The sequence below is a fragment of the Pogoniulus pusillus genome, chromosome 28, assembly GCF_015220805.1.
Source record: "Pogoniulus pusillus isolate bPogPus1 chromosome 28, bPogPus1.pri, whole genome shotgun sequence".
NCBI lineage: Eukaryota > Metazoa > Chordata > Aves > Piciformes > Lybiidae > Pogoniulus > Pogoniulus pusillus.
In genome coordinates, this window is record NC_087291.1 from 12,985,948 (window position 1) to 13,004,581 (window position 18,634).

General features: G+C 38.2%; 1 protein-coding gene across 12 annotated transcripts in view; it reads left to right on the forward strand.

The window, feature by feature from the left end:
- DGKB (diacylglycerol kinase beta) overlaps positions 1–18,634 on the forward strand; it is a 477,946-nt gene that overhangs the window by 173,205 nt on the left and 286,107 nt on the right. The gene's annotated exons all lie outside the window — the stretch shown is intronic.

Consider the following 18,634-nt stretch of genomic DNA (forward strand, 5'->3'; position numbering starts at 1 on the left):
TAAAATGTTGCAAGTGATTTGCATTATTGAAACACTCAATTAATTGTAGCAGTAATGATAGTGACTGCTTTGAAGTATTTTCCCAGAATTAACTGGCCTAGCAATAGATGTTTTAATTCGTGAAGGCACAGCAAGGATCTTTAAAATGCTTTGTTAATTGCTTATGAGGAGAGGCTGAGTGAGCTGGAGTTGTTTAGCCTGGAGAAGAGAAGACTCAGGGGTGAACTCATTGCTATCTAGAACTACCTGAAGGGAGGCTGTAGCCAGGTGGGGTTGGTCTCTTCTCCCAGGCAACCAGCAACAGAACAAGGGGACACAGTCTCAAGTTGTGCCAGGGGAGGTCTAGGCTGGATGTTAGGAGGAAGTTGATGGCAGAGAGAGTGATTGGCATTGGAATGGGCTGCCCAGGGAGGTGGTGGTGTCGCTGTCCCTGGAGGTGTTCAGGCAAAGCCTGGATGAGGCACTTAGTGCCATGATCTGGTTGTTTGGCTAGGGCTGAGTGATAGGTTGGACAGGCTGATCTTGGAGGTCTCTTCCAACATGGTTGATTCCATGATTCTATTAGTGTAGTTTTTGCTTCTTTGTTATTTGGTTGTGGTTTTTGGTGGATTTTTGTTTGTTGGGGTTTTTTTTTCTGTTTTTTGTTTATTTGTTTGTTTTTATACAGGGCCATTTCTACTTTTCTGTCATTTGTGTCTGCAATTTACTCCAGAGATAGAGCAGAATCTAGCAACCTTGTATCAGAATAGATTAATTAGACCCTGGCTGTCATTATTGATGTCACTGACCTGAAAACAAGCATAGGCTGTGTATGGTGTAAGACTCTATAAACTGTAGAGATTGAAATGAAGAGAAGGAAAATATGAAAAGTTGAGACACTTTGGAGAAGAGAATGAAGAGTCAGTTTGTCTACTAAGGATGTGCCTGAGTGCTTTGTTGAATCAGAGGCACTTCAATGATGGATGGGCTCTTAAGAATTTGAGATATTAGCAACATGGTACTAAGAACAATGAAACCAGATTGTAGAGATGGAAAGAAAAACAGAGGCAAGATCATAGAATCACAGAAACATAGATGTTGGCAGGGACCTCCAGAGATCAAGTCCAAACCCGCTAGGGTAGATCACACAGAATGGATCACCTAAGGTAAATCCCCTAGGGTAGATCAGTCAGGAATGCTTCTAGGAGGATTTTGAAAGACTTCAGAGTAGGAGACTCCACAACCTCTCTGGGCAGCCAGATCCAATGCTTTGTCACCCTCACTGTAAAGAAGTTTCTCCTCATGCTGAGTGAAACCTTCTGTGTTCCAGTTTGTATCCATTGCTCCTTGTCCTATTGCTGTGGGCCAGCAAAAAGAGATTGGCCCCATCCACTTGACACCCACCCCTCAGATGTTTATACACAGTAATGAGATCTCCTCTCAGTCTTCTCTAGACTAGACATTACTCTAGTTTTGAGCTAAGGGTCCAAATAGATGCTAACAGTATTAAGAGTTCCTGAGATGAAAAAGATGAAAGTCACAAAGAGGAAAATTAAAAATAATTGAAAGTAAAGCCACAGGGAAGCAAAACAAATGGCTTCAAATAAAGTTTGAATCTGCCAACTTTGGTAGACAAAAATTCATGGATCCATGCTATTTTTACAACTCAGAGGTAATACACTGAGTAATTTTTAAAAGAGAGATGAACAGATGTCGGAAAGAGGCAATTAGGGCAAAACCAGAGTAGGATTTTAAAGAGTAGGAACAGCAGACAGGAGGGAGAACAGAGCTCTATATCCAAAGATTGATTGATTTTTTTTTTTTTCTTTTAATATCTTATTTGACATTTCAATGATTGGTCAGAAAAAATAATTTTTAAAAAAGGAACAAACAAATGATGAGATCGAGGGAAAAATACCTCGGGCAGAAGGGAAAGAATACTTGTAGGTCTTCAGTGGCTAGCCAGATTTTGTCTTGTACCAATGATGTAAGTTAACTATTCTATAATCTTCCATAGGGACTCCTATAGAAGATTTTCTGTAAATTCTATTATTAAAACCTGTTAAAATTTGCACAAGTGTTATTATTTTAGATTCTAAAGCTTAAATGCTTACTTGGCTAATTTTAGCTGAGGGTGAATCCAAGTAGGTACTCAAACTGAAGTTTGAAATCCTTTTGGAGGGCTAATTCTCTCTAAATAAAATATTGCTATCCAGAGTCACTTCAGTAGATAAGATGGCATTTAATTATGATTTGGCTAATAGTTAAAGAATACTGACCTCTCTCACAGTCCTTTGTTTTGTTGTAAATATAGAGCTATATTTTTATGTATTGCTTCAAACACCGTAGTCTTGTCACATTGCTTGTCAAGTCCAAGCTCATTATTTGATCTGTGATCTAACATGATCCATTTTGGAGGTATTACATGGTATCTCCAGAAAGTATGTGATCCTGTGATATAACTTCAAATTATTAGTGCTTTAAGTAGATTCTGGAAGTTGAAAGGATCCACAGAAAGAATGACACAAAAAAAAAGTTGTCCCCAATGGTACAAAAACACATTCTGGAATATTTCCCAGTGTAACCATATGTTTAAATTAAAGCACACAATTAATTTTTTCCTGGATCAGGTTTCAAGAAGCAAGTGCCAGGGTAGCACTTCTTTCTGATAGTGTTTTAGAGATGTAAGAGGTGACTGTGGCCAAGAGGGCTAGTGGGATCCTGGGGTGCAATATCAGTGTGTCCAGCAGATCAAGGGAAGTTCTCTTCTGACTCTGTTCTGATCTGGTGAGATCCTATCTTGAGTACTGCTTTCAGTTTTGGGCTCCCCAGTTTAAGAGGGATAGGGATCTGCTTGACAGAGTCCAGGGGAGAGCTGTGAGGATGATTAGGGGACTGAAACACTGCCTGATGAGGAGAGGCTTGAGTGACCTGAAGCCTTCTAGTCTGGAGAGGAGAACACTGAGAGGGGATTTAACAAATGTTTATAAATTTCTGGGCTGGGTGTCAGGAGGCAGGGAACAGGCTCTGCTCACTTGCTCCCTGTGATAGGACAAGGAGCAATGGATATAAGCTGTAGCACAGGAGATTCCACCTCAACACAAGTGGGAACTTCTTTCCTGTAAGAGTCCCAGAGCACTTCATATGTACAGAAAGTTGTCCTGTCCTGTGCAGAAAGAATTTGTCATCTTGTTCAGTTTTGTCATGTAGTAACAACCAGGGATGCACAAGAGCTTTGTTCATGTGGGTTTGCCATTCGTGCTGCCAGGGACAGAGCTATGTTCACTTTCTGGTGGCAGCTACACAAATTATAATGCCAAAGACTGGTAGGAGTAATACTCTGAGGTGGTGATAAAGGCGAATTGTTAACAATTTTAGTTCTGAACAGTTGTGTATATAACAGTAGCTACATTTTCCTGTTTCTCTTGATAAGAGTGCTAATATATCACTCTGAACCTGTCTCTAATAGTATTCTACTTCTTTTAGACTGAGTTTCTTAGAGACCACATGCCTATACCTCTGCCTTTCAAAGCTGAAGAATGATAGTAAGAAAAAACATATAGCCACAGTTTTTAATTAGTTTTAACTTCCAAGAGTTGATAATTTGCATTGTTTTAGAGATTGGGAAGCATCTCTGGGGATTTGATTTCTGCATTGTTTCACTAAATGCCTGTTTAACTGCTTATCTTTTTCTAAGTGCTGTCTCAATGCACTATTCTGTTTTGAGGAGTGGATTCTGCCTCATTTTTCTTTTTCTAAAAGACATGAAAATGTTTTCCATTTTCCCCACCTGTGAAGTTATTATGAACCAATAATTATTGTGTAAAAAAATGAAGCAGATGGAAGAAGTGGGAAGCATTTTTGTCCCTTACAAAAAAGGAGAGCAAAGCCCTTTATCTTAGCTTATTTTTATTACTTTCATTATGCATTCTCTTTGTAATCAGTTTTTAGTGTTAATAGTTATACAGAGTATCAATCTTGTCCTGCTGATACATCTGAAGGCTCTGTGGGCATTCAGTGAGACTTGGACAGACTGAGAGATGGGCAAAGAGGAACCTAATGAGGCTCAACAAAGATAAGTGCAGAGTCCTGCATCTAGAAAGGAATAATAAATTGTACCAGTACAGGCTGGGAGCAGCTCTGTGGAGAAGGACCCGAGAGTTCTGATGGACAGCAAGTTATCCATGGCAGAGCAATGTGCCCTTGTGGCCAAGAAGGGATGCGTTAAGAGGAGTGTGTCCCGCAGACCAAGGAAGGTTCTCCTTTCACTCTCTTCTCTGCCCTAATGAGACCTCACCTGGAGTATTGCATCCAGTTCTGGGCTCTCCAGTCCAAGAGGGACAGGAATCTACTTGATAGAGTCCAATGGATGATTAAGGGACTGGAGTGTGTGCCTTAAGAGGAAAAGCTGAGAGACCTGGGTTCTTTTTTTCTGGAGAAGAGAGGACTGAGAGGGGATTTAATGAATGTTTATAAATATGCAAGGGCTGGAGGTCAGGAAGGAGGGGAGAACCTCTGCTCACTTGTGCCCTGTAATAGGACAAGGGGCAATGGATGTAAATTACAGCACAGGAAGTTTCACCTCAACATGATAAAGAACTTCTTTACTGTAGTGGTCACAGAGCACTGGAACAGGCTCCTCAGAGAGATTGTGGAGTCTCCTCTGGAGACTTTGAAGACCTGTCTGGATGTGTTCTTGTGCAACCTGCATTATATTCTCTGGTCCTGCTCTGGCGGGGGGTCGGACTCAAAGATCTCCTGAGGTCCCATCCGATCTCTTAACTTCCCGTGAGCCTAGTCTATCATGAAACACTTATCCAGGAGGAATTCCTCACTTTTACTGACATTGGCCTTCAATTTAGTAACAGTAAAAAGTCTTTGATACAAATATGAAAAAAAACAATTACTTCTAGAGTTTTTTTCCTTTCCTATACACAAATTTCCCTCCCTTACTATGCACATTTAGTCTTGCATAGAAGTCTCTAGCAGATTTTCCTTCATAACTTTAGTGGGTACTCCCATTACTATCAGTAGATTGCTTTGGACCTTACTACTAGAGATGAGATTTTTTTCAGACTGCTGTGTCATTTGGCATCCAGTTGCCTTTTTAAATTTTATGCATTGATGCCATTGAACTAGTAATTCTAATACCCATTTTAGGGGAATGGAGGCTCTTCTGCTCCATTTCCATTTTTAAGGATTTTTTTAACAGCCTGCATTTGGAGTTTAAAAAAAAACCAAGAAAATTAATCTGAAATATTTCTGACTCATAAAGAATACATTTTGTTTTAACAGTGTTTATTTGCAAAGGGTCACTATTCTCTATGAAATTAATTTGTCATCAGTATTTCTCCTGAGAAGATCATCCCCTTTCATTTAATCATGCTTGGTTTTTTTTTTTTTTAATCATAGACAGAGCATTGTAGATTTTAAAAGTTATGTGAATCCTTTGCCTTAAAAAATGATGCAGATCAAGTGAAAAAATTGCCTCTGGGAAAGATCAACCAGTATAGTTTGGGGGCTGATCTGTTGGAGAGCAAATCTGAGGAAAAGGACTTGGTGGTCCTGGTGCACAGCAGGATCACCCTGAGTTAGCTATGTGCCCTTGTTGCCAAGAAAGCAAATGGCATCCCAGGGTGTATTAGAAAAGGTGTGGTTAGTAGGTTGAGAGAGGTTCTTCTCCTTCTCTGCTGTGCCCCGGGGAGGCTGCATCTGGAATATTGTGTCCAGTTCTGGGTGTTTCAGCTCATGAAAGACCTTTGGGAACTGCTTGAAAGAGTCAAGCATGGAGCTGCAAAGATGGAGTGGAACAGCTGCCCTCTGAGGAAAGGCTGGATAAAATGAAAATGAAAAGGAAGGAAAGCTCAATGGGAGGCAGGGTAGCATGCATGAAATGATCAAGGGTTTACGTGAAGGTTAGAATAAAGAGAGAAGCTATAGGACCAGGAAGAGGGTAAGATCAGAATAACAAAGTATGCAGTATTCCTCTGGTAGAGGAATTGATTTATTGTGTTCTTTGAGAGGCAAGAACTAATACTTAATTAAAAAAGAGTGTTTGTTTCTCTATACCCAGGTTGTTCATTGAATCACATGCAAGATTTTTAGCATTTTGAATTACAGCTATTCTCTCTAAATTTGAATGGAAGTCAGTTATTGATCTTTGTGAAGTGCTCAGTGATTTCACAGGACACACAGCAGGCTGGATGGGAATCCTTCATTCTGATTTTCCAGCTTTTAGGTGGTTACGATTAACTCCACGTGATGCACATTGTTGTGTTTGTGATTAAAGCTTCTAGGCAATGATCTGAATTCTGACAGCAGGAAAATTGTGTATTTTTGTATGCAGCACAAGTCTAACACAGGCAGTCATGGTGCTTTGTTGAGCTTTTCGTAGAATCAAAGAATGGTAGTGGTTGGAAGGCACCTCTAGAGATTGAGTCCAGCCTCCCTGGCAAAGCAGGATCACCTAGGGCAGGCCACATAGGAATGCATCCAGGCAGGTTTTGAAAGTCTCCAGAGAAGGAGACTCCACAGTCTCTCTGGCAGCCTGTTCCAGTGCTCTGTCACCCTTACTGTAAAGAAGTTTCTCCTTATGTTGAGGTGAAATCTTTTATGTTCAAGTTTATACCCATTGTTCCTTGTCTTATTACTGTGCACCACAGAAAAGAGATTGGTCTCCTCTGCTTGACATCCGCCTCTCAGCTACGTATGGACATTGATCAGATACCCTTTCAGTCTTCCCAAGACTTTAGAGAAATTCTGTCTGCCTGTAGGTTGTCCTCTTTCCCGTTCGTGCTCTCAGCAGCAGTTTGCAACTGTCCCCCCTACTCATTTCATAAGGGTGTCCCCATTTCCACCTCTTCTCTGTCATGGGTGAAACTGAGAACCTGCGTGGAAGCAAAAGGAGCTCTGTGTGTCTACTTCATGCTGTCTTGAGTCTTACAAGAACAAGAGACTGTCATGTTTGGGAATTCCCCAGAAAAGCAACATGCTTCTGGCTGTACTTTGCACTGTAAAGATTCCTAAGCTAGAAATGAACAATAAACTGATGCAGCAGCACAGCTGGAGTCTATTTTCAGTTTATTTCAAGAGCTCTAGAATTCCGACAGAGTCTGGTGCAAGCTAATCAGAGTATCTTTTCATAACAGTGCTATTTGTAGGCACACAGAACAACAAATTGTATTGCAACAAAACATTGTGGTGTTCTTTTTGAAACATTTGGATGCTTGCAGAATTAAATATTTCAATATTTGTGTGTGTGGGAAAAGTAAAGTGTAATCTCATTATAAAAAAAAATTGACTATCATGCTTATTGGAATATGTTAAATATCCAAGCTTTGGGGTTTATTTTTAATAAGGGAAATTCCTACTGAAAATATCATCATGTTATTTTGATGGGGCAAAAGCAAATAGTTTGCATAATCTTATATTGAATGTAATATTTAAAGATACATAAAATAATTAGAGAGAGATTTCTGTTATTTCCTTAGGGTTTTTATTTGGGTGATGAGATTTCTGAAGGCAGTTTCTAAAATGTGAACCTTTACTGTGATTAAAACAAGTTTCCATCACATCCAGCCATTTTATTTATATTCATATCCATGTCTTGGGTGTTTTGCATGGTGCTTTTTTTGATCTGTAGAGCTTACTAGAAGACAGAAAAGAGTTGTAAATTGTGTATTCTTTAGTGTGACCTGTATGGGTATATTCTCTAGCTTGCTATTTGTGAATGATTAAGCTTGAGGTACTCTGATGGGGTCTGGTGCAGAGTATTGTACCTCACTACTTGCAGGAGACTGAGTATTACATGATTTATCTTGAAGGTACGATCTCATACATACTGAAAGATAACAACTCATTTGTTCTCTGTTATTTTTTAAAATGCACACTCTGGGATGCGAAGTTGCTTTTAGTAAGCACACACAATGTTAGAAGTGCTTTAGAACAAAACTAAGTCATTGCTTTTGCAAGAAACTTGAGCATAAATCACAGAATTGTCAGGGCTGGAAGGGACCTCTAAGTTCATCCAGCTCCAATTCCCCTGCCACGGTCAGGGACACCTCACACTAGATCAAGTTGCTCAGAGAGCCATCCAGTCTGGCCTTAAAAACATCCAGGGTTGAGGCTTCCATCATCTCCCTAGACAACCTGTTCCAGTATCTCACCACCCTCAGGGTGAAGAACTTCTTCCTAAAATCCATTCTGAATCCACCCACTTGAGTTCTGCTCCATTCCTCCTATTCCTATCACTACCTGCATTCTAAAAAGTTTTTCTTTTCTTTGCACTTTCTGATTGAGTGTAAGACATCAATCAATTGGCCTTTTGCTCATTTATTTTTTTCTTTAACCAAGGTAGGGCTGTGCATAATAAACTCGATCTCCACAACTGGTTGAGTCAGAAAGTTCACAGATGGTTTGGTCTTCTGTTTCCTTGGAAGGTAACTCCATTGGATTTGGAAGGTAGCTGCCTCTCCCTGCTAGGCTATTCCCAAGATTTTTAAGTGCATTTCTATTTAATTGTTCTCTTTGTTTTTTGTTTAAATCCAATCTTTTTAGTAGCCTATTATTGCCTTTAAATATTTGTAATAATCTGTCTTACAGAACATTTGGAATGTTCATCTGCAAGTTCATGATTAATATAAAACATTGGAGAAGATTCTGTTTGTGACCGATCTCTTATTTCTGAATGCTCTAGTATTAGCTTGTGATCTTGTAGAGTCTGTACTGATGTGGAGAACGTTTGATGGAGTATCTTTATTCTGGAAAGGAAGTCATCCTTTTAGGTCATGAGAAAGTTAAGGTCTCTGAAATGCTGGAAAATGATGAGCTCATACTTCTAGATTCTTTAATGTCTTTGTAAGTGATATAGCATTAGTTAAAATCTAAAAACGTCTGTCGGAGCAAAAGAAGAGAAAGGTGAAAGAAGATCAGAAGAAACTACTGTCTTTTTTTGTCTTGATGTTTATGATGTCTCCTCTTCCTCTTTATATTTTTCCTTCCTATTTTTTCTTTGTCTTTTTTTTCTTCCTTTTATCCTTTAGGTTGGTTAACTAGTCATCCATTTTCCCTTCTCAGGGTCTACTATGCTTTTTGTTACATCATCTTTGCTGATATTACCTTCACCATAGATGTTCTGGACAATATCACTGTTAATCTTCCTAACTGAACAACATGAAATTAAATAAGCACACTTGTCCTGTGTGAGCACACTGAGGTAGGAGTGGATGGATTAGGAAGAGATACAAGTATGAATCCTGGGACCTGGGAATGTTGTTAGTTCTCTACTGTTATGTTGCCTTTAGTCCATGGCAACATTAAGTTGATGAATACCAGTGTCATATTACTTGTGTTTTGCTACTAGGTTAGATAACGTAATGTTGTTATAATACCTGTACTTTAGGGCTGTATGCTCATAAAGCATCTCAATGAGCTCATTGTAAGTTTATATTAAGCTTACTGTGAAGAGACATTTATCTTTTTCTGCTAAATATACATTGAGTTGAGTCTAGGAGCTTATTGAAGCATAGGTGACAGAAAAGATTTTATTTATTTTTCAGTATATTGATATATTTAGCTTCTTCCTTGTTTTTTCCCTACTATTATGAATTGTTCGGGTAAATGATTCTTGCTCCAAGGGTTATCGATTGTGACAGGGATGATGCAAGACTGTACTAAAGAGGGGGAATTAATTTCTAATTTGGAAACAGATTTTAGAGAGAATGTTCTTGGTGAACTTGCCAGAAATTGCCCGAATATGTTCTGACTGTAGTGACAGGTAAATAACAGCATAAGTTTATTAAAATCAGGGATTTAATCAGTGTTATACACACCCATAATTAATGCTAACCTATACTGGTCTTTTTAATGGAATATGTTAGTATAAAATACTCTTTAAGGTCTTCCCATGTTTGTTGTGCCATTTTATGAGATATGGTTTAGGGATGAATGTTTCTATAGGGGAGAAAGATAGTATAAGTTTGAGATGCAGAAGTAAAATTAACTTAGATTATGCTCACTTGTAATCCAATTGTAATTATGCTTCACATAGCATAATTTCATACCTCAAGAGTAAATTTTTGACACGGAGGAAGTCAGTGTATTATTTCAAATCTTTTATCTCTTATACTCAGTCATTTAGATATGCATGAAGGAGCCACAGTTGCAAATCTTGACTTAAAAGCAGACAAAACCTTCCCTTGGTAGAGGTATTTGCAGTATATTTGGTAATGAACTGTAGCATGAAGAAAAACAGAAGTGTTTCCCAGTTCATTTAGAAAGATCTGCTTAGGCTTTACTGAGGTCAATTCAGGCCACAGCAAAAGTCTGGAAATCTCACTTTCCTCATCATAGCAACCTTTAAAACACAGGTACATGTGGACTACTAATATCTGTCATGCAAAAGAGCAAACATCTATCCTGGGGAATAAGACTGAAGGAAAGTGAACTTGTGGGGACATAAAAATGAAGAACATATTGATAGGATAAAAGCAGGAAAAGCTGATTATATGATAGCTTCAGGATTAAAGAGGAACTAGAACAAAGATGGCTGAGGATTTATTTTCTTGTCTTTTTTCTAGAAAGTGATAATGGAGAAAAATAAAGCATAAGAGAGTAAATGGGACTCTGGTTTCTATGCCTGTAAAGGGCAACTAAGCCAAGGGTATTAAACTGTTGAAATTGTACAGTTAATCCAGTACTGTTTTGAATGATTAGGGAGTTCTGTAAACTTGTTTGAGGAAAATACTTACCTGAATAATGTTACCTTGCCAGGTAAATTTCCATGAAAATGTCATCTTCTTTGGAATGTCTCTCTAAGAGGACTGTGGTTTGTTGTTGGTTGGGTTTTGTTTGTTCATTTGTTTATTTTTGTGAATTTTGGTAGGTTTGTTTGGTGTTGTGTTGTTGTTGTTGTTGTTTTTTAACATTCCACCTAAATGGAAACAGATTTAAAAAGAAAAAAAGTTGAACTCTACAACCAGAAGGTCTATGGCAGTACTTGAAACATATTTGTTTCTTAAATTGGTGAACGTAAGGCACACTTCCAAAATGGGTTTACTGTGGTAATTGTTAAGATAAGTGAGCGTATGTTAACTTTATTTAATGTGTAGAGTTGCTTTGCAGTAGTAGTGGAAACAGGAAAACTTCCAGTCTTCCTAATACGCAATTAAGACAAATTTTTAGCCTCTTATTAGGCTTTTATTTTGTTAAACTTCAAGTTCCCATGCGTTAGGAGAACAATATTATCTCAAAAGTTAGATCCTGAACTGGAAGTGAGACTTCTGATTTTTATTGTTCTCTCTGTGACCCTTTTTCTTTTCAATTATATTTTTTAATTCTATCTATTTAGCAGTGCACTTTTTTAGTTGTGTTTTAAGGTAGCTGTTATGTGAATACACAGTGGAAAAAATCTCTGCATCAAGCTGTGCCTTTGTAATTAAGCAGTTGGTTGGGAAGCTGTGAATTCTAGGCAGATGTCTATTTAGATCATATATGGGTAACATAGCTGTTGTTTTAAACTTTCTATGATGTAGTTATTTCCTTAGGCTCAGCACTATAGGTGCTCAAAGGTTGTAATCAAAATAGAATTATGGCACAATTCTTAGCAGGAAAAGTGGAAAATTAGACCTGCTGGTATATTGTCAACAGTTCCAACACACACAAACTTAACCCCTTCCAAAGGAGTTACAAATTGGAGAGGCTTTGAATAACTCATATTGATTTATTATTTGTATTAGTATTCTTTATTTTTATTTATTTTATTCTTATTGGGAGTATGGGGTCATGAACCTTCAGGCAATTTCTTATTATCTAAGTTGGAGCACAGTTTTAACAACTACTATATATCATATAATACCCCAAGTTGCAAATCTACTTGTGCTGTCCAAAGATGTATAGAATGTAGAGGAAGCTTTTTCTCAGATTGTGTATGGGCACATTAAGATAATTTTTATGGAGATTGGATGGATTAGCACAGGTAACATTTTAGTGGTTGTAAAAATTGATATGAATTAACCAAATTGAACATATTTGTGTATGTGCATGTATATAGAAACTAAAATGCAAGGGCTTGGCAACGTTCATGGCAATATTGTGTGTATATATATATATGTATTTGTACAGTGTGTATGAAACTACCTCAGGTGGAGTCACAGCATCCAAATCTAATCAGGTAACAGAGACTTTTGGGCATGACATCAGAGAATTCTGGGCATGCCAACAGTACACAATGGTGATACTGCAGTGCTTGATAGAGATTTTGATCCTTATGATGCCACTGTAAGTTGAGAATTTTCTGATAGAGTTTTTAAGGCTTCTTACTCTGAGTCCTGGGGAGAGCAGACTCTAATGAACAATTTTTCAGCAGCTTTTCACTGCTGTACCAAATGTGTGAACATAATGAACAAAAGTTTAGGAATCATATTTTGAACAGACAAAGGGCAAATCATCTTCTTACTAGTACATATCTTCAGTAAGTACATGGACCTTTATAATTTGTAGTTCGGAGTCCAAAGCACTCTGTACTTCTGCTGTTAATTATTTCAGATTCACAGCCTAGGTATTTGACTTTAAAACTTTTGATCCCTAGATAAACTGTAATAGAGAACCACGATTGCAAGATGTGCAGATTTGTTTTTTATTAATAACATTTGTTTGCAATAGTAAATATGTCTTGAAGTGGAAGATAGATGTGTCTTAATAGATCAGAAACCCAAAAGACAAATAAAACCAAATTGAGCTGGATTGTTAGGTTTAAAAATAGTCCTTTGATTCAACATTTATATTCCCTTATTCATAAGGTAATAAATTATTGTATCTTCCAAAAACCGCCTTGGGTACAAAGTCAGAAGTGTTGCCTACAACATTGAGAGCAAAAATTTTATCTCTGTAATACAGTTTCAGTACATTGAATGTCAAGAACTGTCACTGTGTAAACCTTTAAAACATCGTAAGAGGAAGAGTGAAATGAATGTGATACTTTGGAAACAGGAACTATGATAAGGCAAAATAAAATAAAGCAAAACCAACTCAAAAAACAGTCCCAGGTAACCATTAAAATCTTCCTGCTTCAGGAACAACACAAAACCATTTCAAGAGCAGTTAGTGTTGCATAGAGGAATGGAAAAAAACAAGATACAGTTTTGAAAACCTCTTGCAATTAAACAGGGACTTAAAGGCAGCCTGCCCATAAAAAACTGTGATGTCATGGTAGGTCTGATGGGCCAAAAATAGGCTTACACGTGTACTGGCTTGCCCAGGCATGTTTTTCTCCTGTGGTAAACAAGGTACACATGCTTAGCACAAGGCACAAGCTCTAGCCTCTTGCCTTGTGCAAGACTTAAGCTTTTCCCAAATCTGGGTGGAGCCTCTTTGTGATTCACCATTGCCTTCTGCCATAAGCAGAAAGGAGCTCCTTGAGTCCATCTAGTGGGCAAGCAGTACAGTGACCGCGAGCAGTATTTGACTGCAAGAATCTTCCACTTCAGTTAATGTTTATATGTTTTTGCACATTGTTTCAAGATTCTACTTATTAGCTGTATAAAGTTTCCATGACTGTGCAAAGAACCCATTATTATTAAATCAAGGGTGGTGAGAGTTATGAATATCAAAATAAATCAACAATATTTATTGTGGAAAAAATATCATCCTGCAATTAATTAACTACCCCTTCATTACACGGGAGTAGAGGGGAGACAAAGCCCCAGTCGCACAGAGCAATTTCTACCATCTCAGGAGCTTGCCCCCAGACTCTTTCAAATAAAGACAGACAATCAAAAGAAGCCAAGGTACCTTGGTAAAATATGCTGTGTACTTTTACTCACTCCCATGATGAACAAATGAAACGTGTTAACTTAAACTACTTCAGTTTCCTGTTGCTCACTTAATGTATTTCATATAATGTGTAATGAAGTGGTCATATAAATTCAAACATACAGGTTTTTAGCATAACATAATTGTATCCCTTAGTATTGCATAACCTGTTTGTATCTGGGAAGTATATGGGAGTATGAGAAATTTGCGTGCTACTTTTTAGTAAGTGTATGTTGATGGAATAGAACAGGGAGTTACTGTTTGTTGGTTGCTAAAATATTAGCTGTAAGAATAATGTGTCATGTGGAAATGAATCATTTTAGACCTATCTGTAGAGGCTTGGAAAGGTTACTTGGTAATACATTTTTAATTCTGCTTTTAGCATCTTTTGATTATTGTAATTTTGTGGACTTCTATGAACTATTAATAGAGATCTAATTCCGTGTTAGCTGGAATGCTTCAAAATATTTCTAATTTCTGACACTTGATTTTAGGCATTCTAACTTCACTTTTTTGAGCTGTGTGTTCTTATCACTGTAAAATCACTTACCTTTATTATAGGCTTGTGGTTAAGTAGATAGCTATGCCATGTGTTCATAACACCTGTTTTGAAGTCAGATTTTTTTTCTTTTTCTTTTTGACAGGTAAGTAATGAGTTCAATTAAAACTAGAAAGCAGGATTTGTGCGGAAACAAAGACAAGTGAACTATGGTGTGTTTGATTTGTAATGTAGATTTCAAAACCAGTACTTAAATTTTCAAACTTTCAAAATAATTTCTTTATTTCTACTTCATCAACAAAAATACCTGCTGAATGTAAATCCTGATTTGATTCTTTATTGTTAGGAAGTCCTTGGAGTTTAGTGTTTGGGGTGAAATGTGTTGTCAATAGCATTACTTCCTTAATTTAATAGAGAATGGTTTCATCATAATTTTGTCTGGAAAGGTTATGAGCTGGCAGCCTGTATCAGATATTGTGAGCATCTTTAAATAAGCAGGAAATGAGAAAAGGGAAAGAAGGAGCCGCAAAGTTACTTACTGGAGGTTTGTATTAGTTTTCAGGATCAAGGAGGGCGATGGGATCTGAGGGTTGGCGAGGTCTTCTGAGGTGTCTCCTCCTTCATGGTCTCAAGCCAAGCTGTTTCTGAGGTCACAGCATATTAATACTGGATTTTGAAACTGAGTATTAGAATGACTTGCAATATCATAGTTTTCTCACCACGTGCCATGCTTGCCTTCAGACCTTTAGGCTACTTCCAGGCCTGACTATCCCTTTCTGGCCTTCCTCTGGGCTCCCAGACCCTGTTTATAGCTCAGGGCACCACTGCAGGCCACCAGAGCTGGACCCACCTGTGAGCTGACCGCTTCAGGCTTGCTCCATCCCCAGGGAGGTGCCTAATGGCTGGGGCTGGGGCAGCCCCACTCTTGGCTGTAGTGATGTGATGTTTCTATGAAGCTTTGTCCTAATTGTTTGTCACAGAGTTCAGTGGGACTGTGATTTGCTGGATGATGTAGTCATTCAGACTCTCCAGTTTGAGGAGTGTTACCCAGATGCCTGGTAGCAACTTTGAGAGGAGAGATCTCCTTTAGAGCACTGGACAGTGATTGCCATCCCAGCTTGGCCATTATTTTCAATGCTTCAATAAGTTTTAAATTCTAGCTTTTGAGTTTGATCTAGGCTTTGTTGGTGTGCAGAATAGTGTGATTGAAGGCTGCACCTGATTGTGATATCAGTCATAATATGATGTCTAGAAATTTTCTCTTGAGCTTCTGTATGTAAATTCTAAACTTGCTTTTTTGGTTATATAAAGTATCTGTGTTAAGACTGTAAGTTAAGGGAATACCAGATACTTTATGCTTTTGTTATATATGCAAGTTTCTTATCTCTGGTGATGTTATTTTGTTTTGCCTTTCTTCTGAAATAATGCAATGTTAGCCTACACCTCATCTAGATATCTAATATTTTGGAATCTTTGATTTGAAGTAGGATGTCTGCAGCACGGGGTGGAACTCAGCTAGTTTTCTCCCATGTACTATTAATAGCTTTTCAGTTAGTTGTCACCCACATCATGCCCAGCCTATTTGTTCTGCCCCAAACCCAGCAGAGCATCAGGTAGGAAACCACATCTCACCTCATCCAAGAAAAGCTTGAATTCCTTGGCCACAGTTTCTCTTTTTATCCTTCCACCTGCTTGGCTAAAGGAACACTGCTACATTCTGTCCAAACTGAAACAGATGATGAATTGAATGATAAGAGTTTAAACCCGTTCAGGAAGAAGAGAGAACTGAAGATCTTCCATATTTTCAGTGAACACCCAAAGCATTGGGCTAGTGGGTAAGAAAAAGAATAAAACTATGAGAACAAAGATCAGCATGAAGCAAACGTTATATTTAAAGCTACATGAAATTCATACTGTGCCAGATACAGCTCTGCAGATAAAATGGGATTTAAGCTCTGCAGCTAAAATGGGATTTAAACACTGCAGTGATAGGCAATGTGCTATATTTACATGTATTTAGGAACGGTCTCTCCTGAGGAGGGCTTGGAGTAAGCCAACAGAGTTTAGGACTGTATTTGATTTTAGTATGAGTGGTGCTTATGAATGTACTGAGACTGCTCCCCCACAAAGTGGTAAATTGCTAGGATATGCAGAGCACCCACACTTGTAGGTAACTGTGAGAACACAGGTTCTGGTATGATGCTTGCATTTACATCTCCCTTTTCCAATGAGTGGGTAGATGTATTGGATCAAACAGAAGCCATATCATTGTCATTGTTTCTTGATTAGGAGAAAAAAAAAGTAGGAAAAAATCCTAGTTATTTGTGTGTATATTTGCTGGAAATTTTTGTTTGCTAGTGACAGAAAGCACATACTTGACTCTTTTCTTTAAGTAGAATTGAGGACACTTTATTAGAGTTTCTCATTTTTAGCAGCGCAGACATTCCCAAAACCACTCCCTTTAGATCAGCTTATTAGAGATGGAACATGTTCCTAATAGTAGTTTTCCTGTTGGAGGCTGAAGGAAGGGGAGCTATTTTTTCTGAGGAATGTCAGCACTGTTGAAGAGCACACGTACAGAAGATTGTCAGCTGGTGTTTTGACTTTAAATATCGCTGTGTCATTTTGAGCGTTTTAAAAGGTCTCTGTTCATGTTAGTTGGGTACTGTCACAGGAACTAAAAAAGTGAGGGAATGACTGAACAAAAGATTATGAAAAATGGTAAACTGTCCTGCCTTGGACATGAAATGTGTGTCATGGCACTCGTAATAAATACAGCTCCTGTCTAGAACACGGAAATCTCTTGAAGGGTTTTGCTGGGAAAAAAACAAAGCAGAGCTTACATCCACAGGCCCTTCTTTCTTGACAGCTATTTCAAGTGTGGAATTATCTATGCTTCCTTAAGAACATGCATGAAAAAGGTGAATAGTTTTGTTGTTGCCAGAATAGAGACTATGTTTTGTCTTAATGATACTTGACTAAGAAGAGTATGAACAAAATTAAAAACAGAGGTTTATTTTTTTTTTAATAAATAATATAAGGACATTTTGGTTTTGATTATAGTTGCGTGGACATAATACTTACTTAAGGATGAACAGACTTTATGTGGCCTCCAACTGTCTGGCACCTCTCCTGTTAACCAGGACTGCTGATGGATGATGGAGTGGCTTGGCAAGCACTTCTGCCAGCTCCCTCAGCACTCCCTGGTGAATCCCATCTGATCCCATAGATGTGTGAGTGTGCAGGTGGCATAATGAGTCCTTAACTGCTTCCTTCTGGATTATGAGGAGTTGGTGCTGCTCTCCATCCCTATCAGGAGGCTGAATACCCTGAGGATGACTATTAAAGACAGAGGCCAAGAAGGCATTAAGTACCTCAGCCTTTTCCTCATTCTTCCTATCAATGTTCCCCAGTGTATCCAATAAAGGGTGGGCGTTTTCCATGCCTTTCTTTTTGTCGTTAGTATAATTGTAGAAAACTTCTTTGTTATCCCTCACAGCAATGGCCAGGTTGAGTTCTGGCTGGGCTTTTGCCTTTCTCTTCTTGTCTCTGGATTACTTGACTAGTTGGCATATGGAGCCCTCTGTTCCCTTAGAAGGAAATTGCCCAGAACAATTACTTGTTTTTGTCTTAACGCAAGTAGTGCTCATGTGTGGGGCTGGCTGAGTTCAGAACAGGTTATGTGCTCATGGGAAACAAAACCCTGTTCCTGATGTATGGTATTTTGAAATGTGAGATTGAAGAACGTAAGCTCAGAATAATAAAACAGGCCTAAAGGCTGAGTTTTTGAAGGTGACAAGATAATTAAAAAATCAGTAATCTGAGGTCTTAATGTTTTGAATTTAGCCTAATTGATCATGTAGTAGTCCTGTTTTTGTGCGCTCTGCTTGTCTCAAGTTTTGTTGAAGAAATGAATATGCAGCCATTAAGTTCACCTGTTTTCTTCTGTAGTGCTCATTACTAGTTCATGATTTAATGCTGTGCACATTTCACCATTATGCTCTCAACTACCACATGTAAAAGCAAAAGCTGAGTTACAGTTATTTTTGTTGTACTGCTGAGATATTTAAGGTGGAAAAGGTGATTATGTGCTGACATATTCTAGGTGCATCTGAGGGTCTTATGTGGTGTCTATTTGTTGAGATAATCATTTTGCTATTCTGCATTAGAAAGTAGAAACAAATTGAGAGGATTAGACCTATGTGCTTCTGAACTGCACAATTCTGTTAAACAAAAGTTGTCCTAAATTTACTGCAGCTGACTGTGGTTAGAATATCTTAGAGATCTGCAAAAATTGAGGTTTTGATAGTAACATTTGTTTTCTGTGACATGACTACAGAAAAGGAT